At 38.2% G+C, this 22095-nt stretch overlaps 1 long non-coding RNA gene across 1 annotated transcript in view; it reads right to left on the reverse strand.

Annotated features, from left to right (window-relative positions):
• LOC307192708 overlaps positions 1 to 22095 on the reverse strand; it is a 201437-nt gene that overhangs the window by 30384 nt on the left and 148958 nt on the right. The gene's annotated exons all lie outside the window — the stretch shown is intronic.

A 22095-nucleotide genomic window follows, 5' to 3' on the forward strand; every position in this document is an offset into this window, starting at 1 on the left:
CATGTGTTTCTGATTCCTTTACACATAACTCATCAGAGTCTTTATTTTGGGGAAAAAAAAACCTATTTAATGTCCAAGATGCTTTTGCTTTTTAGCCTTTTAAAGCATTTCCCCCCTCTTTGAAAGGGGCTGAAATCGCATGTTTGCCAAGTTTAGAGCCCACTCAGCTTTTGTGAATGCAGAATTTTGACCACTGTTAGGGATTTGAATTTCTTCACATTTGCCAAAAATGTGACTTCCTGCTTGTTTTTAGTACCCAAATCCCTTTAAAAATGAATGTGAGACTCTCAATGACCCTGAATGCGGCAGATCTGCCCATCCACAGATTCTTTTTTTCCGTTTTGTGGAGCTTATCAATGCATGTATATTACAATCTTCCTGACTCTTTGGAACAATTGTTATTTGTGTTGCTTAGTAATAAAAGAAAAATATTTTGAGCTTGTGATGGTACCTTTTATCAAGGATCTCAAAGCTGGCTTGCAAACATAAGCACAAAACTATGACAACATTACTTTCCATATACCCCATGATGAATGCAGAAATTGACTTGTGGGAATAAGAAAAAAGTAAGAATGTAAAAGGAGAATGTATGGACTTGAAAGCAAACCAAATGGGCCATCAGGACTCCAATAACTATTTTCTCATATGTCCCTTAAGAAAACTAGTTAGGTGTCTGTTTTACAACCTCTGTTTCTTAGAACGAAGGGAAGGGAGAACTGATCATATTAGTCAGACTGAGCCAACGTTGTGTTGAAATAATGCAAATCACCGAATAAAAAATAAATGTTAGTCAACTATTCAGATATATGTATCTATATAATGCTGTATGCTCTGTCATTTGGAATCTCTTTCCTTTTCTTTATTAAAATTTTAATTATAGTTGCTTGATTTAGCTCATCAGAAAGAGAAAAGAAATAAAGCTCAAGAAAGTTGTAATGAACCATCGTCAAGAAGCCGGAATAAATATTATTTTCGTAGATGCAGTAAACTGATATCTAATGTCATCCCCACATGAGTAATTTGGTCAACACCATCTTTTATGTTGATCGTTATTTGGTCACGTGGGGACATTTGTACAGGAAATGGAAGGCACAGTCCTTATCCTTGAAGAACTTACAATTAGGAGAGTTTATAAAATTTCACTACCAAATAATAAAACACAAAATCAAATGATTAATCCATAGCAATGATAGATGTTCAAGCGACCCAGTACTTGGTGGGGGTGAAGAGGACCGAATGTCAGCAGAGACTGAGTGACCAGATCTAGGGGACTCAGAGCACGTTGACTGTCAGCACACCACGGTAAACAATAAGTATGATTTTTCACACAATAAAAATTCATCTAAAAAAACGACATAATCGGGCTTCCCTGGTGGCGCAGTGGTTGAGAGTCCACCTGCCGATGGGCCGATGCAGGGGACACGGGTTCGTGCCCCGGTCCGGGAAGATCCCGCGGAGCGGCTGGGCCCGTGAGCCATGGCCGCTGAGCCTGCGCGTCCGGAGCCTGTGCTCCGCAGCGGGAGAGGCCGCAACAGCGAGAGGCCCGCGTACAACAACAACAACAAAAAAACGACATAATCAGAATCATTCTATTTTGTACAAGCAGTCCCTAATTTGATATTTAAAGAGAAGACCAAATTGATTATTGCAGTGGAGACAGACATACTTTAATAACTACGATTGGCAGCTTGAGTATATTTTCTGTAACAAGTTTCACAGCCACTATATCTACTTAATATACCCAATTGGATCAAAACATTTGTATTATAGTGCTCAAGTTTCAAAAAGAATGTTACAAAAACCATTCCTCATAATAGCTTTATATTTGATAAAATATACAATGTATTTTATTTTATTTTATTTTAACCTGTGCAGATATTTTATCTCAGGGCCAGGCTCCTAAAATGCCAGTGATTAATGTAAATTGTAGTTGCCTTTTGAAGAATATACAGTAACTTTTTTTTTATTAATGAGGAAGAAAAATGAGACATTTTAAGGGAAGATTTTGGATATTTTCTCTGGGTGGCTAACCTTAATTCAGTTTGTCTCTAGTCCCTTCTTCTAAAAAGTAGGGCTTTCACTTCCCAGAAAATAAGTGTGGGGAGGTTGAATGCTTGAAAAGGAGATTTAGACTCCATAATTGTAAGAATCATTATTCCTGGGATCCTGGGAAGATGGCAGAGTAGGAAGCATGAGGAATTTGTCTCCCCACCTAGACAAAAATTGTATTGGCAGAATCTGTCTGATGTAACTATTTTGAAACTCTAGAGTCTGTTGAAGGCTTGAAACTTTCAGGGAAAGACTTGGATGGTAAATTGTGGTTAATTTCAGTCAATTTTAGCTCTTAGCACAGTAGCTGCTACCCCTCCCCAAACACCAGCCTCATGGCAGGCAGGTGTGCAGGTGTTCCAGGAACAGCTAGAATGCAACCTATGGGAGCAAGGGTGGGCATTTTAATCAGGGTTCTCCTGAAAAACAGGACCAATAGGATATGGATAGATACAGCTAAAAGAAGAGGAGATTTATTATAGGAATGGCTCATGTGGTTACAGAGGCTGAGAAGTCCCACAGTCTGCTGTCTGCAAGCTGGAAAACCATTAAAGCTGAAGGTGTAATTCAACTATCTAGGCATCCCTTTGTCTAGTCAAGTTGACATGCAAAATTAACATCACAGAGGGCAGAAACTATTGTATGACCCTGTTCTACAAATATCAGGGATCTATGCTCTGACTGCTGATTGCTACTTCTGATCTCAGAGGTGCAGAGAAAGAGGTGGGCAGTCGTTGTTGCACCTCCCCCATTGTTGCAGGCTCCTTCACCTCTGGCTGACATGACTCCTAGGGGATTAAAAGGGCTGGTGCCCTTTATTCCCACTCCTTATTTTTTGGTTTTCCTCTGGGAATCAGATATGAAAGACTAGGATATTCAAAAGCAACTGCACACGTAAGAGGAAATTAGAAAAGTCACCATGCATGCTCAACATCACTAATCCTAAGGGAAACGGAAATCAAAACCACAATGAGACATCACCACATGTCTGTCAGAATGCTATCATCAAAAAGACAAGAGATAACAAATGCTGGTGAGGATGCGGAGAAAAGGGAACCCTTGTGCATTGTTGGTGGGACTGTAAAGTGATGCGGCCACTATGGAAAACAATATAGAGGAACCTCAAAATCTTAAAACTAGAACTACTATCTGATCCAGTAATTTCACTTCTGGGAATATATTGAAAGGAAATGAAAATACTATGTTGAAGAGATATCTGCACCCTCATGTTCATAACAGCATTGGTTATAATAGGAAAAACATGGAAACAACCTAAGTGTCCACTGAGGGATGAATGGATAAAGAAGTTGTGGCATATATATATCATATGATATATATTATATATTATATATATTATATATGATATATATATCATATATATATCATATATATATCATATATATCATATATATATTTCAGCCATAAAACAGAAGGAAATTCTGCCATTTGAGACAACATGGATGGGAATTCAGGGCATTATGCTAAGTGAAATAAGTCAGACAGAGGAAAAGAGTTTACCAGAAGTGGTAGGGTGGAGAAGGAGGATTGGATGAAGGCTGTGAAAATATACAAACTGCCAGTTACAAGATAAATAAGTCCTAGGAATGTAACGTACAACATGACAACTATAGCTAACTCTGCTGTATGGTATATTTGAAAGTTGTTAAGAGAATAGATTCTGAGTTCTCAATACAAGGGAAAAAACATATTTTTTTCTTTTTGTATCTATAGGAGATGATGGATGCTAACTAAACTAATTATCGTGATCATTTCACAATATATGTAAGTCAAATTATTATGCTGTACACCTTAAAATTGTATAGTGCGGAATGTCAATTGTATCTCAATAAAGCTAGAAAATAAAACAAAAATTAAAAAAAGAACATAGAAAGTCACCATGCATGCGCAGGGAAAGGGAAAGACTCAGAAAAGACCTAAGAAGACCTTAAGTTTACACCTCAAGCTGATCCTTGGCACAGATACAGCCTCCAACAATATTAAAAAAAAAAAGGATAGTAAAAAGAAAGCAAAAATTCAGCCAACCCTGAGGAAGAGGGAGAATCTGATTTCTAGAACTACCACATCATTACATTCAACTGTCCAGTTTTCAACAACAACACAATCACAAAGCATAGAAGGAAACAGTACAGTATGGCCCATTCAAAGGAAAAAATAAATCAACAGACTGCTGCTGAAAAGACCTGATGGCAGATCTACTAGACAAAGAGTTTAAAATAACTGTCTTAAAAATGCTCAAAGAATTAAAGGAATACATGGATAAAGCCAAGAAGACAAAGTATGAACAAAACAGAAATATCAAATAAAGAGATGGAAAACATAAAGGTAAACCAAAAAGAAATTCTAGAACTAAGAAGTACAACTGAAATGGAAAATTCACTAGAGGAATTCAAAGGCAGATTTGAGCAGGTAGAATAAAGAATTAGCAAACTTGAAGACATGATAATAGAAATTATAAAGTCTAGGGAACAGAAAGAAAAAAGACTGAAGAAAAGTTAACAGAGCCTAAGTTAATAGACCTGCGGGATACCACAAAACAGACCAACACATGAATTGTGGGAATCTCAGAAACAGAAGTGATGGGCTTCCCTGGTGCTGCAGTGGTTGAGAGTCCGCCTGCCGATGCAGGGGACACGGGTTCGTGCCCCAGTCCGGGAAGATCCCACATGCCGCGGAGCGGCTGGGCCCATGAGCCATGGCCGCTGGGCCTGCGCGTCTGGAGCCTGTGCTCCGCAGCGGGAGAGGCCGCAACAGTGAGAGGCCCATGTACCGCAAAAAAATAAAAAACAAAAAAAAGAAACAGAAGTGAGACAAAAGGGCAAACAGAATATTTGAAAGAATAATGGATGAAAACTTCCCAAATTTCACGAAGACATGAATATAAACAAGCAAGAAACTCAAAGAAAGATGAACTCAAAAAGACCCTAACCCAGATACACTGTAATCAGACTTTCAAAAGACAGAGAATCTTGACAACAGGAAGAGATAAAGAAATAATCATACACAAGGGATCCTCAATAAGATTATCAGCAGATTTCTCATCAGAAGCTTTGGAAGTCAGAAGTCAGTGAGCCAATATATTCAAAGTGCTAAAAAAACAAAACCAAAAAACTGTCAACGAAGAATCCTGTATCTGGCAAAACTGTCCTTTAAAAGTGAGGGAGAAATTAACACATTTCCAGGTAAATGAGAGCTGAGGGAGTTTGTTACCACTAAACCAGCTCTGCAAGAAATGCTCAAGGGAGTCCTGCAGGCTAAAATGGAAGGATACTATACAGTAACTCAGAGCTGTATGAAGAGACAAAGATCTCAGTGAAGGTAGAGACTTGAGCAAATATAAAAGCTGGTGATACTGCAACAATGATTTATAACCCCACTTTTTATTTTCTGCATGATTTAAGAGACTAATACATTAAAAATTATTAATCTAAAAGCTAGTATTACTATCACTTTGGTTTGGAACTCCACGTTTTGTCTTCTACGTAAGAGATTAGCGCATTTAAAAGAATTATTAGTATATGTTTTGGAGAACACAATGTTCTTACACCCAGAGCCTCAGATGTAGAGGGGTTCTAGACTGTGCATCTCCAAAAGAAAAAAAAACGCTTATCAAGAAAAGGAAGGTGACATGTCAAATTTGGAGTTTGGTTTGCAGCCATTCAGGTGATCAACAAGTACTTATTCGGCATATGCCAGGTGTCAAGCACAATTCCAGGTTAATTTAAGTTAAATTTAATTAAACTTAATTAAAGTCATATTTTAAAACAGGCCATATAATATTTTCAACTTATTGTGGTCCCCAAAGCAAGTTCTATTTCAAGATTTACTCAGTGAATTCAGGTGAGTCATTTAACACTGTTGCGCCTTCACTGAAAGTAAAATGCTGATAGTTCCTGCCCTTCAGACAGTGTTAAGTTACCAATCTCATTCTCTTTTACCCTAGCCTACCTCTACTATCATCTTGAAAAGCTAAGTATGAATTTTCCAGCCAGCCTTGCAACCAGAGATGTGTGATGCAGCAAGTTGATGTAAGTAGAGATATAAGTACCCAACGAGTTGTAAGTAATTGTCTGCTGAGGTGGGGTGGAAAATTCTGGAAAACATTTACTTCCCTCGTAAAATGGCACAGACACAGCTAGTGCCACATCTCAAGCCCATTTTCTCCCTCCCTCTTCCTTGAATGCAACTGTGATAACTGAAGTATGACAACCATGTTGTGACTATAAAATGATAAGTAGAGGACAAAATCCAATGTGCTAAGGATGGCTGAATGAAAGATAGAAAAGTCTGAATCTTAGAAGAGATTACTCAGCAACTGGGTTGACTCCAACCATGGCTGACCTCCCAATTTCCTGTTATGTAAGAAAAGCATCATGCACCCCATTTTTATTAGGTCTCTGTTAGTCAGGGAATCACTTTCCTGCAGCCAAACATATTGTTACATGGTTACCCTTTCCTCTTAAGCTGGTTGTAAGAATTTTACACAGAGATAACCTAAAATGTATATTTTACATGATTGATTTTATATTCTCATTTTGCATATGAAGAAACTTGGGTTCAAAAAGGGTATGTAACAGAGCAAAGTTAACCCAGGTCTTCTAACTGCCTATGATCACGCTTTATGCCTTGCCCCCTTTTGAAGTATACAGAGTGTAAAATAACATTTTGTAAGTGATGATGCTCTTATAATACCTGTAAACATCTGTCTAGTCCTTTAAAATGTTGGACGCATTTTCAGTAACTTCATCAAGCTTGATTCTCAGAGCAGCCCAGTAAGGTAGATATTACTGATATCTCTATGGTACATAGTTATCGTCATTTCCCTTCACTTCTTTCTCAACCACTACTGCTACTTGGCTCAGCAATTCTGCCCTCGTGGATTAACAGTTCCCACTTACTATTCTTTTTTTGATGGGTTCAAGCTCTTTCTTTGCTCCATGGTAGCCTTAGTCTATCTCTCTCCATCCCTTGTAAAATTCTACTTTAATTCAGTAGGGACTGTAATCACACAGGAGCTCTGGAAATCACACCAAGGAGGCTGTCTACATTGCCAAGTTCACTTATTAAAGAAAAAATGCTTATTATAGTATTAGGCATGAAACGTGATTGGAGCCGGTTCTGGCCAGGGACAACTTTTACAAAGATGGTGCCCCTGATTCTAGTGGAACAGTACTTTTTCCTACCAAACAGAACTTTTTCCTACCAAACTGAACTTTTTCCTACCAAACATGCTCACTTAGAGGAAATCTCTTTGCCTCATTTGCGCTAACTGGGTGAAATCTGCCCCTTGCACACCCACCCTCTTCAAGTTGGTGGCTGTACAGTGATACCACATGTAAAAACGAACACCGGTTTGTTGAAACAGATTCTTTGTGTAATGAAACATGGCAATTCAGTGTAAATAGGGAGCTAAGAAGGAACTTTACTTGGAACTTTTTCTATGAAGTCTTGTGGCCCATGGACCAGCATCGTCAGCATTACCTTGGAGTTTTTTTTTAAAAATGCAGAAGAACTCAGGCTCCACTCCAGACCTACTGAACAAAAATCTGAATTTTAACAAGAGCCTCTGGGGATGTGTACTATGTTGAAATTTCAGAAGACGACTGGGAAGGGCCACCTATCACATAGTTGCATCTGTTATGGGTGCCCATAAATCATTCTTTGCCACAGTATATGTTCTTGCCATCTCTTGTATACCTGGAATGTGGTGCCTATAGAATTTCAGTGACCAAAAATGCACTTCCCTGACCCCACTCTTTTATTACTCAAAAGTGTAGGTTGGTCTACTCAAACCTGCTTTATAGTGGATATGTTTAAATGCACCCATTTGGGGAACTGGTGGATGTTTCACTGTATTATTTGTCCTCTCTGGTTAGATTTGGGTTGAGATTTATAACTGAGTTCCTAAAATCTTACTGATCCTCAAGTACCACTCCAACTTGTAAAGTCGATTGAATAAAATATGTGAAAGCACGTCATTTGGTGTCTATAATAGACTGTTATACAAAAACGTGGTGTTGTATTTTTGTCTGTTGAATTTTATGATATTATTCATTTTTTTAATTTTTATTTTATTTTTTTCATGGAAAGGCATTTTATTTTAAATATAGCAGTGTGTACATGTCAATATGATATTATTGTTTTCATTTTAGGATCCACATTTAGAGGACGTTGAGGGGGATGGAGAGAGGAATATGGACTGTGGCAAATTTGTCTGATAATCCTTTCTTTAACAATTGTGTACAAATGTCTTCTAGGTTCCCACGTTGGCCAAGAGATTAGCATATGGATAAGACACAGTCTCTCTCTTCAATTTGCAGATGGTCACGTGGAGACAGAGCCCTGCACAGCTGGACCCCAAGGGTACCAGCCACTCTCCAGTCTATGGGAATGGTGCTTCCTAGAGCTAGATGCCACAGTCACCTTGTGGTTGGGCGACCAGCTGTAAATTAAATGAATTAAGGCAGAAATGAACCCAAGAACTCAAGTAGCACAGTAAAGGGGGGTCAAATTCACAGCGAATGAAATGTGAGTGTGTGTGTGTGTGTGTGTGTGTGTGTGTGAGTGAAGTGTGTGGGTATGGAATGAGTGGATGGGATATATATGTATATGGGTGTGTGAGGTGTGTGTCCTCCTTGTGTGTCTGGTGGCGGAAGAAGTGAAAGCTCTGGGTATCGGCAGAGCTTTCTGGAGGAAGAGATACCTGAGCTCTGTTTATTCAACTCCAGCCAGGCTTTCCTCCTTCTACTCCACTGAAATGACACCTGCCAAGTTCTCAGTGTCTTCACCGCCACCGAACCTAACGGTGGATTCTTGGTCTTCACCATACTCACCCCTGTGAATTCCCATCTTGGCAAATGGCATCCACTTCACCTAGATGCTCAGACTGTGAACCTAGGAATTATTCTAGACCTTCTTTCTCTCTCACTCTCCATCCAGTCCATCTACAAATCCTGGTAGTTCTCAGAATCGGAGCACTTCTCACAACTTTTACCACTAGTCAAAAGCTCTGTATCTTTTGCCTTGACTATTAGAATAACTTCTGAACGGATTTTCCTGTTCTACCTGCCTTCCTAAAGTCTATTTTACACTCAGCACCTGGAGGGGCCCTTTAAAACTCTAAATTTAATCAGGTAATTGATTTTTCTCAAGATATCTCAATAGCCTTCCTTCATGCTCTAACTCCATGTCACGGCCCCAGGCCATACAGGACACACGTGGTCCCTGGCTGCCCTCCTACTTCTTCCTGACCTTTCTCCCCTCACCAACTCCTCTGTCCACACTGGCCTTCTTACTGGTTCTTGGACTCACCCAACGGGCTCCTGCCTCTGGGCCTCCACACTGTTACCTTCTGGTTTTAATGCTTTGCCACCAGTCAGTTACATGCCTTTTTCTTCATTTTATTCAGGCTCCAGAATTTTCCTGGTCTTTCTTTTTCCATCTTACCCCCTTTATTATTTTTTTTCTTTTAAGCGCTAATGACTACTTAATATTTTATATTAATTTGTTTAGTATCTGTCTCCTCCTTAGAGTGTAAGCTCCATGAAGTCAGGAACTTGGGTTTTTTTCTTCCCTGTCTCTCTAACTCATAGCAGAGTGCCTGGCATAGTAAGTGCTCAATAAGGATGTACTTAATGACCAAATGACTAACTGACTGAACAGATGTGGGCAAAGCAGGAGGAATGCTGGGACCAAAGCAGTAGCTCTGGGAATGAAGAGCCGGAGCAGGACATTGAGGCTACAGGACTTGGTGATAATTGAATGTGGGTGCGAGGAAGCTTTCTGCTCTGGGGTACTGGCTGACTGCAGTTCCGTTTGGTGAGAGAAATAACATGGGGTGTAAGAGAGTAGGTTTAGAGGTAAAATGATTAGTTCAGTACTGGCCATTTTGAACTTGAGATGCCGATGGAGCATCCAGTTTGAGGTGTCTGATAAGCACATGGGAACAGGTGCCTGGACCTAGGGAGAGGAAATTTGAGAGCTGGATGGTTACAGGTAGTAGCTGGAGTCATGGGGGAAATTGGGTTCACTCAGTAAGCAGCCCAAGGGTAAGAAAAGAAAATGCAGTAGCTACGTCAGAGGCTTGAAGTATCATCCATCCCTGCTGCTTTGCGTAGCACTCAGTGGTGGCATCAGTCTCATTACCAGCCTAATTTAAGAGCAATGAATGTACGTTGGGCCTGAGTTAGTTGATGGTGGTAGCAGGTGAACCTTTACAATTATCTTGTAACTTGTGTATACCCCAGAAAATACTCACACTTCTGCTTGACATGATGACCAAGTGGTCTGCTATTTAACATTGTGAGGTACAAGGAAAGATGCCTCATTATTATTTTGGCAACTTCTCTGTTTCATCCCTACCCCTGCACTTCTGTAATCTCCCTAACATGTGACTTCAGATTCTACCGCTCTCAGAAGCTATTATTTGGAAGCCTTTAGTAACACAGAAAGAATACACTTAATGCACTTTCCACAATTTCATCCTCTTTGCCACTTCTGACATTTGACTGTTGATCATATCCTTTGTTATGAAGCACTCTCCTGTTTGTGGGAAGTTAATTTTGGTCATTCTTTCTCTTTTCCTGGTTCTACATCTTTCCCTGTGGGCTCCAGCCAAATTTTTAACCTTGGTCTTCAGTTGTTCTGTTTTACGCTTTCTCTCTGGGATCTCAGTCAAACATCCACAGCTTCACAATCCCCAAATCTGTGACCATCTCTGACCATGCTTCTTCCCCCACTATCCCCACTTGTCTTATGAGCTTACATTGTTTCCAATAACCTTCTAAATAGTTCCATTTGGATGTCATACTTCATCACTGTAACCCTGAACATACTTTGAAACTGAATTCACCATTTTTCTCACAATACTGACTCCTTTTTTTGACTTAGCTCTTCTCATCCATGGGAAATGTGCTGAGCCACAGAACTACCTTTAATTTTTCATTCTCTCTCTCAGCTGTTTATCCAACCAGCCATCAAAGGGCATACATTCTTTTTTTTTAACACCTCTCATGTCTATCTTCTTTTTCTTTCCATTGCTATCACTTTGGCCAGGCATGGGCTATTACCTATAGGGTAGAGGTAAGAGTACAGGCTCTGGAGCTGGGCTACCTACATTTGGATTCAAGCTCTACTCTTTACTATGTAACTTTGAATAACTCACACCATCTCTGTGTCTCTGTTACCTCATCGGTCAGAGGGAGATAATAATGGTATCCATCTTACAGACTTGTTAGAGAATTAAATGAATTTATACATGTGAACACTTAGAATAGTCCTGTCACATTTACAGTGTGACAGCATTGGGTACTATTATTATTATCAGTCTTTGTATAACTTTCTGAGTCTCCCATCTGCCTCCCAGCTATTCTTTTTTACAGCCTCCCAGTACATCTTCATCATCTTCCTAAAATACTTCCATCATGTCCCTCTTGCTGAGGTCTGTCTCAAGATCCTCCCCAGCCTGATGCCATCGTGGGTGGTCACCTTTATTTTTTACCCTCCCAAAGTTCATCTGTACTTTAGTTTCCATTTCAAGCATAGTATGATAGAGAGATGGGAGGAGCACGCCTTACTTTTCACAGACCCAGTTCACCTTCAGATCTAGTTTCCAATCCCAGCTCTGTGTGACCTGAAACAAGTAACTTAATCTTTCTTCATCTGAACAAAACTGGAGAGTAACAATTCTATATAGTGTTGTTATTAGTATGAAATGAAATGATGTATGTTAGCTGCTTCAAGCCCTTATTGGAATGAGTCTGGATGTAAATAAAACACAACAATTAAATGAAATATTATGAATGGAATGTAAAAAATGAGCTTGGAATACGTGCAGACAAATGGAATATATGCAAAGCACCTGGAAGTTATGTAAGTTTATGGAATGTATGTGAAGAGTTGACGTAAATTAGGCTAGTTCATTCCCATCCTTTCCCTTAAGAAGCTACTTGCTTCTGAATAGTCAACTTAACCCTCTCTGCCTTCCCATCTTAAAAATCCAACTCTGGTCTTGATATTTGGGTGATGTCTTTTTCCAACTCAGAGTTCTCTTTCCTCCTTAGAAAATCTACAACACATATTGTCTAGACTGCTAATTTAGGGTTTCCTATGAACTGCCCTGCGTGGTTAGTTAACTTTTTTATGTTTACGTGTTTAGTCTATCCGGCTAAACTGTGTGAGCTCCTTGAGCACAGAAACTACTGATATGTCTTCATATTCCTTTAGCATGTAGAACAGAATTTTGCAAATAGCAGCCCACCAGGTTTATGTTTTTAATTTACCTTACTGTTTGGAAAAGGGACCTTTGCCATGCTGACTGCTCGTGTTACATGAATACCATGAACTCATGGGTGTCTCTCCTCCTCTGTATAAGAAATGTCATGTCACCCTCCTGCGAGCTGGGCCTCTTGAAGCCACACTGAAAATGCACCAGTCAAGCCATTACCAGCACCGTGTTCCTCTTTGTAAGTCTGGTGTAGATCGATGCAGAGGATGTGAAATCTGGTTGCTCTGTTTACAACTTGCAAGTGCTTTCTTTTTGGCGGGAGCATTTAGAGTGGGTGTAGAAGAAAGTAAGATCTAGCAAGAGCAAGTCTCACTTGGAATAATATATAAAATAGTTTTTAAACAATCCCTAGAAACTGCCTGCTCTTTCCTCATCTGGCAACTTTGATTTGAATTTACACAGAATTTATTAGGATAAAATGAGATGCATTCATAGAAGAGCCTTAACTTGCCTCATTATTTATTTCAGTTTTGAGGTATTATAAGTAATCCTATTATAATGTGTAGGTGGCCTGAGCTAACTCAGGCTTTCTGTCCAAACACATTACAGAAGAGCCCTTCCTCAACCAATGCTTCAGTGCTGACAGTGGTGCCCTGGGCCAGTCTCGGCACAGCACATTAGGGAGTAAAAGAGGCCGTTCGTGACACGCTTTGGAGATTTATTCTATAATGAGCTTCAGCAGTCATTTCAAAGAGCCCAGGGCCATCTTAGGGAATTTTGATCCACAGACTAAGGAACTTGAACAGAAAGGGTTCAATTCAACCCCTCCTTCCAAGGCCTTGTTACTCAGCCTGATCAAGTACCAGCACAGCCTTACCACTGATCAGTAAGTACCTGCTAGTTGGAGAGGCAACAAAAATACCACTGGTGGATCAATAACTCCATAAAAATAGGGTTTATACTGATACTGGTAACAGCTCTATGTATAGAGCACTCTGCTAAGTGTTTTACATCTGCTGTCTCATTCTATCTTCATAGCAACCCTACAGAGTAGGTTGGAGACCAACCGAGGCTCGGGTAAGAGTCTAGGGATGTTATTTGAACCCAGGTCTCACTAGCTCCAAAGTTTCTTAGGCCAAATATTGTATTGCCTAAATGAGGATGCTTCTAGAAATGGTAAATGTTTTGGAGGCTGAGTCTTTGAAAACACAGGACTCCATATGATCTTAAGTAGTGTGTTTACTTTGAAGAAAATATTTCGGTAATAACTAATAAAAATGGAGAACTTAGTCACATGGTGAAATGTGTGTATAAATCTTTTCAAACTGATGTTTAAATGTTCTGACTTTGTATTGGTTACTTTTCCCTGTGTATAGGTATCTAGGTGGGGAGGTTATTGGCTAGTTAGGTGCACAAGGAATTGGAAATGTTTAATCTCTTGATCTTAGCAGCTTTTACATGGGTGAATACTTATGTAAAGAGTTCGTTGAGCTGTATGTATACTTAAGATTGGTACACTATATTTGTAAGTTATACCTCAATAAAGACTTTTAACAATTAAAAAATAAAATACTCTGACTTGTTATTTGGTGGAAGCTTAGATTACTGATTTAAGACCTTTCTTCTTTTCTAATAGAAGTAGTGTACACTGCAAATTTCCCCTAAGCACTACTTTAGTTGTGTTTCCTGTATTTTGATATATTGTGTTGTCATGCTTGTTCAATTCAAAATATTTTCTATTTTCCCTTATAAATTCTTCACTGACCCATTAGCTACCTTGTAGTGTTGTTTAACTTTCAGATAACTGGGGATTTTTCTATTTTTAATTTCTAGTTTAATTCCATTGTGGTTAGAAAACATACTCTGAATGTCTTCCTTTCCTTTAAATGTGTTTTGTAGCCCAGAATATGATCTATGATCTGTATTTAATGTTCTGGAAATAAGTTACATTCTGCTGTTGTTGGATGGAATGTTCTATAGATGTCAATTAGATTAGATTGGTTGATAGTGTTGTTCAGATCTTCTATAGTCTTACTGAATTTCTTCCTACTTATTTTTATCAGTTACTGAGAGAGAACTGTTGAAGTCTCCAACTATAATTCTGTATTTGTCTTTTTCTCCTTGTAGTTCTGTTTTTATTCGTATATTTTAAAGATCCATTAATTGGTGTATAGGATTATTAGATCTCCTTGATTAATCAACCCCTTTATCATTAAGAAATGACCTTCTTTATTCCTGGTATTATTCTTTGCTCAGAAATCTACTTTGTCTGATATCAATATAGCCACTCCAGCTTTCTTTTGATTAGTGTTATCATGGTATATCTTCTGCCATCTTTCACCTTTAACTTATTTTTTGTCTTTATATTTAAAGTGAGTTTCTTGTATGTACCATACAGTTGGGTCTCACTTTTTTATCCAATCTAAAAATTTCTGCTTTTTAATTGGTACATTTAGACAATTTACATTTAATATGATTATAGATTTGATTAGATTTAAATCTACTGCATTGATATTTGTTTCTAATTATCTTATCTATTCTTTATACCTTTTCTCCTCTTTTTCAGCCTGCTTTTGGATTGTTTTTATGATTCAATTTTATCCCCACTATTGACTTATTACTTATAGGTCTTTTTAAAAAAATAGTAGCTGACTAAGCATTTAATATATATATATATATGTTTGTCAATTACAAGTTACTCTCAAATAATATTGTACTGCTTTGAGTAAGGTGTAAAATACTTATGTATTTCTAATTCTATCTCTCATATTTTATGCTATCGTTGTCATACAGTTTATATTGTACATGGTATAAACCTCGGTATATTGCTATTATTTTTCATTTAGAAAGTAACATCTTTTAGAGTGATGATAAATTAGAAAAAGATGTCTTATATATTAACTTTCATTTTAACCATTCATGGAAATCTTCATTTCTTTATTTGACCTAAATTTCTGTCTGCTATCATATTCATTCTGCTTGAATAACATTCTTTTTTAAAAAATTTTTATCGGAGTATACTTGATTTACAATGTTGTGTTAGTTTTAGTTGTACAGCAAACTGAGTCATGTGTGTGTGTATATATATATATATATATATATATATATATATATATATATATATATATATCTCCATTCTTTTCAGATTCTTTTCCCATATAGGTTATTGAATAACATTCTTTAACATGTCTTGTAATCCAGGTTTGCTGAAAATGAATTCTATCAGTTTTCATTTGCTTGAAAACGTCTTCACTTTGCCTTCGTTTTTCAAAGACATTTTCACTGAGCAAAGGATTCTAGATTGACAGGTGTTTTGTTTTTTCTTTCAAGCTTTTTCACTCCACATCTTAGGCTCGCTTTGTTTCTGATGAGAAGTCTCTGGTGTTTCTAATGTTTGCTCCTCTGTTTGTAATGTGTCTTTTTCTCTGGCCGCCTTCAGACTTGCTGTTCAAGTTTAGTTTTCAGAAGTTTGCATCTAATGTGTTTAGGTATGTGTCATGTGTGGGGTGCTCGATGGTTATTCTGCTTGAGGTTCTTTGAGATTCTTGGATTTGTGGTTTGATATCTTTCTGTGTGTTTGGAAAATTTTCAGTCACTATTTTCTCAGCCAATGTCCACATTCTGTCTCTTTGAAGGGGCCTGTTTCTACTTAGGTTTCAGGCCTGTTGGTTGCCTTGAAACTTCAGGTCCCTCAGTCACGCAAGGGAAGTTCTGATATTAAGTTTATCCAGTTTTTTCTTGTTTTCAGAGTGGAAGCAACAGTGTTTCCTAGAAGGAAGTGAAATTCTCTTTATTTGAATAGGAAACTTAAAATCAGTATCTGTTTGGTATAGGAAACTGTCAAAACTGTGAAAGGTTTGAGATTTCACCCTACTTTCAGGTTAACTGGGTAGCCTGCCTCTGTTTCATGGATGCTGACCAAAGATCCAAGATTCCTGAGTCAGACAAAGGTTAATTTGTTACTCCTAGTAACGAGGGGGGGGGGGTGCAGGATAGCATCCTCTTTGTGCCCATTCCCCAAGCATCAATTCTTATAGGGCAATAAACAGAGCCAGATGGTACCTACACATGCAGTGGGTTGTATTATAGGTCAACCCTGAGTTTAAGAAAACCAAATCTTTTATAATGGGCAGTAAGTATAGTTGCCCTTTTCTGTGGAGGGAAATACTATTTCTTTCTTGTTTGCTGTGCCGATATCCTTGAAGAGATAGTTTAGAATAAAGGCAGTCAGTGCCTCTGCTCTCATGTGAGAGACCTACGGAAATTGTCTCCCAATAGAGATAGCATCTCATGAGCTGATCTACTTTCTCAATCCACATTCTCAATCCAATTGTGTCAGTAATTCAGCTCTATATTTTATGTCCCAGGGTCTATTTCCATTCATTTCAATATTTATTGTGGACCTGTCCTGTGCCAGCCAATGTGCGAAGTGCTGAAGATACTACGGTGAACAGAATAAATATGGTCTATATTTCTCCCAGCTGATAAACATGATAATTGGAGTTCTCAAGGTTTTTAACAAACCATACAAAGTCCCAATAGGCTAAACTTCCTGTAGTGGGAGAGTTTAGATATTCAGACCATAATAGCTGATTGCCATTTACATTTACATCCTGAACCTGATCATTATTCCTTTTCTATTACGTGTGTCCCTGTAAGAATTTTAATACCTGTCTGTGAGGTTTTTAAAAGCAAGAACTGCATTTATTATGCTCTACTTCGCTGTGACTCCTCATACATTTTATTACCACATAGGAGACATGAGAATTTCTTTTGTGAATGTGATTTTAAAGGTGTTCTCTCGATCTTACATGTTATTCCATTAGAAAATGATACTTAATCCTACTTTTCCATAGCATGGTAAAATGGCCAAATAATTTTTACCTGGATGTCTGCCATACCAAAAAGCTTTGAATCATTAGGCATCACATGCAAATTCTGATATTCTATCCTCAGCGAACTTTACACTTCATAAAATAGCTGTGGTGCTTCCTATTTCTGTATATGGAGGTGAGAGATAACAAAACTGAAGGAAGTTTGGATTTGCAAATGACCTGGAACCACATCTTGCATGTTATTTTTGTTAACCACATGTCCTTTACAAAACAGGTATTAAATGTAATCTTTTTTTTAATTGCCAGGAATAGGAATATAGTGGCAATTCATTTCTGATAAAACATCATGAGGTTATCTAAATATTTCCCCCAAATAATGCCTTTGACTTAGTCAAACCCAGCCAATATGTTTTCTTAGAATTTTACCCTTGATTTTTAAATTTCACAAATGTGTATGCATGTATATCAATAAAGTAAGACAGACAGAGATGTAATTTAAACTATATTCTTTATTCATTTATGTTTAATTTATGTGTCTCGAACAGATGTTCGCGTGCCTGGGGTGTCTTGTCAAGATGCCTTTGTAAGTGCTGCCCTTCGAACCTACGAACGATGTCTTACCAGCACTCAACCTGGGAAGGGCCAAAGTTCAACTCTCGACTCCATGTGTGCTGCTTGTTTTAAATGTGAAACTTGGCACTGAGTGTCCCCCTGTGCCGGGTTATTATTCTTGGAATGCAAAAGGTACATGTTTTTGTAATTCTCTGAAAAGCTTCTCTATAGCTTTTCCAGAATCTAAGTCAGATTTTGCTTCCAGGGCTATGTTCCAAGGTATAAAATCCATTTTTTAGCAGCTCACCGACAGATGGGTGCTATTTTTGAAGTCCATATGGGCTTTCTTGTCTGCTAGGGCCTACTTAATGGTCTACGTTACTAACACAGAAATATACTTACTGCATTTGTTCTTCCCTTGCTGCATAAAGTGTTCTGATTTCCATCCAAAATACCGAAGCAGTTCTGGGGCGGAAAGGAAGAGCAAACTCACTGGCAAGTGAACTTGAGTCAGCATTTCTGAACCTCTGAAGATTTCATTTCAACGTTCATTGGCACCTTAGGTGTTAGGAATAGTGAGAGTATGATGCCTGCAACTACCTGTGCAGCCTGAGAGAAGAAAATACAAAATAGAATCTATGCATGTGCTCTATCTACAGTTGGTATGTTCTTGAAAGCGTATGGGTAGGTTAAGGTTTGAGATATCAAATTATGTTTTAAATGGACTAGGAGAGCATTTCAAAACAACGTTCTAATTAAATTAAAAAAGAAACTTTCCTTATTTAAAGAACTACTTGGTATTCATTTTAAAATTCCTTGTTTTGGGAACTACGACCTTACCTATCTGAAATTCACCTCGTCTGTAACTCCTCCCACTCAATAACATGACCTGGATTTACAAAATAAGCCAAAGGTGTAACCTCAAGCTAAAATTAATATCACAGTGTTCATGCACTAATCCCAGGAGCATCACTCAGTGGCAAGCCCCCTTCAAGATCTATTTATTTGTACTTCATGGATCATTCTAAAAATGACCTATTTTCTGTTTCTTGTTTATATTAGTTGGCTAGGGCTACCTTAGCAAGTACCACAGACTGATTAAATGAAAGATGAATTAAATAAAAGAAATATATTTGCTTTGTTCTGGAAGCTGGAAAGTCTGTGCTTTCATTTCATTCTGAGGGTTGATTTCATTCATTCTGAGGGTTTTTTCTTTGGCTTGTAGATGGCTGTCTTCTCCCTTTATCTATATGTGGACTTTCCTCCATGTGTGTGCATGCTTGTGTCTAAATTTCCTCTTTTCATAAGAACCCCGGTCATATTGGATTAGGGCCTACCCTTAAGACCTCATTTAACTTAATCACCTCTTTAAAGACCTTATTTCCAAATATAGACATGCTCTGAGGTACCTGGAGTTAGGACTTCAATATATGAATTTTGCGGGATATAATTCAGCCCATAACATTATTTATAGCAGCTTTGAAGCAGGAAATGTAAACAGTAACTATAGAAAAATATGGCATTAATCAGGTTTACAGAGAGTAGAAATAAGCAGTAACCCAAAGGCAAGAAAGAAGATAGCAAATTTATTTTGAAAGCTCATGTAAATATATTGAAAAGCACAAAAGTCTGGCGTAAACATCCTTGCATCTCTCAGCAAGTCCTGGATCATCTTGATATAACTGCAGAATTATATCAAGTTATAACAATTATCAATTGTAACTGATGCTCTGAGGAAAAAAAAAAAGTGAAGTGTTCATCATATAGAAGCAACAATTTCTCAAAGAACAACAAATGGGAGTTGAAGTCCTAACACTCTCACTTGGGACAAGTCACTTAAACTCTTAGTATTTGTTTTCTCACTGGTATCTTGAGAGTAAAATTATTTGTACAATACCATTGATAAGAAAGCCATGTATGGGTAAGTGCTTCATTCTGATAAGAATTCTACAGGGACTAGGGTTTTAGATCCAGCAAGAAGACAGGAAAATATGTATTACAATTAAATAGGGTCTATATTTATATATCAAAATGATCAAGGAGGGAAAATGTTAAATTTTTTTAATGAGGCATATCATTAGTTATCTGGAAAACTGATTTTTAATAATAAAAAAGTCAAGTCAACATCTAGGAGTTCCCTACACTAAGGATTCATTGCAATGATCTTCCTTAAGATAGAGAATAATTGCTTGTTAAAATAACCAGATGAGGTCTTTCTGACTAATATTGCCCTGTATCCAACTATAAGAAAATAGAAGCCATTAGAAGTAATATGATATAGAAGAAAGAAATCTGCTCTATAAACCTAAGGAATATTGGATTCTGATTAGAATTTTGTTACTACCTTGAACTTCATTTTGTTTTTCTGGGTCAGTTTCCCCATATTTAAAATAGAGGTATAAAACCAGATGGTTTACATAGTATCTTCTAATAGTAAAATTTATAAGACATATTTCTGTTTCCTTTCCTGTTTCCTAGAATGGGGAGATATAAAAAAGAAATGGTCTCGGGCTTCCCTGGTGGTGCAGTGGTTGAGAGTCCGCCTGCCGATGCAGGGGACGCGGGTTTGTGACCCGGTCTGGGAAGATCCCACATGCCGCCGAGCGGCTGGGCCCGTGAGCCATGGCCGCTGAGCCTGCGCGTCTGGAGCCTGTGCTCCACAACAGGAGAGGCCACAACAGTGAGAGGCCCGCGTACCGCAAAAAAAAAAAAAAGGTCTCTACTTACTTAAATTTCCATTCTCTCCACCAATATGTGGAGATGAGAAGGGTGGGATATGAATCACCAGCGAGCCTGATCTCCACCTACACAGCCGTCTGTCTTGCCATGGCAGCATTGACTCTCTGAATCTGAGTGTTAGGTATCTGTTCCCTGGGTGGGCATTTCCAGGATAACACATGATTGTCAAATCTAAATCTCATAATGGGTAGGGTGCCATTTTACTCTGTTAACTGCTCCTTCGAGAGGCACCGGACTCTGCCCCACTCTGCTAATCTCTGACATTCAGAAGAAACCAAATAACCCGAACAGTCACAATATACATATAAAGTAGGTCAAGAAAATGTGCCTTTAATGCTGTCAGTAATTTAGTAACTATAGGAAGCCCAGTGCCCTCAGCCTTTCTCTTTGTAGTCCTAAGAAGAAAGTCCTTGTCCTAGACGGAAGCACCTCTGAGAGTTCCCCTAAATGAAAACAGTAAGAATCCACCTTGTGACCACCTAGAGGGGTGGGATAGGGAGGGTGGGAGGGAGATGCAAGAGGGAGGAGATATGGAGATATATGTATATGTACGGCTGATTCACTTTGTTATTAAAGTAGAAACTAACACACCATTGTAAAGCAATTATACTCCAATAAACATGTTAAAAGAAATGAAAAAAAAAAAAAAAGAATCCACTAAGTGTTAAAAATAAATTCTTCAATCCTTCTACCTAAAGCAGATAGGGATTTGGGGATGGTACCAGAAATGGTTAGCAAGCAAAGCACTTTCTCAGGCTCTAAGTAATCCAAGGTTGGACATGAGAAGATAACCTTCACAGAGCTTATGATCTGAGAGTGAAAGAACAGTGTGAAGTTCTGATATGAGGGATTTAGAAAACAGGGAAATGCTTCTGCAGCACAGCCTACAGGGATACAGATTTTGAACTCTTAAAGGCAATTCAAATTTAATGTATCAGCAACATATTTGCTGCCCCTGCAAAGCCAATTCCTATTTTAAGTCACTTAAGCCAGAATGGAACCTCTTGTACTTAATCAGTAACTAGGACCTACCGATTCCATTTCCGAAATACTTCTTAAATTCATTTCATTCTCCTGTTTTTATTATAATTGTTCTAGTTAAATGTCTCTGACTCTCAACTTCCCAACCTGTAAATCATTCTTTACACAATCAACAGATTATCTCAATAAAGTACAAATTTAACCAGATCACTCCTCTGCCTAAAGCACTTAGAGCTCCTCATTTCCTTCAGTAGAAGTCCAGGCTCCTCAGAAGGGTATATAAGGCCTTTTGTCACCTAACCCCCCTTTGATAGGGCCACTCTACCCACTTTCTTTCCCATTTCCCATTCCCATCCTCCCATTCTGGCTTTAAAACTTATCAATTCTGATCCATTTGTATTTCTTTACACATTGTTTTAACACACTTCATTCTGGAAAAGCAACATAAATGTTGTAAGTTTTATAGCTTAGGTGCTCTTATAATAATTCATAATTTTCTGGAACAAACGAGTTCTGAATAAGTTTAAATTGTGAGTGCCATTTCTTCCCCATCATATCATCTTTCACTAAGCTGAGCATTTAGGTTCATTTTGCAGTGAAGATAGAACCCTAGATTAAAAAAGGTAGCAGCAGCCTTTATAAGCCAGCAAACTGTTATCCACTACCACAATCTTTACACCATACCAGGCAAAGTTA

This window comes from Stenella coeruleoalba (genome assembly GCF_951394435.1).
Source record: "Stenella coeruleoalba genome assembly, chromosome: 10".
NCBI classification, from domain to species: Eukaryota; Metazoa; Chordata; class Mammalia; order Artiodactyla; family Delphinidae; genus Stenella; species Stenella coeruleoalba.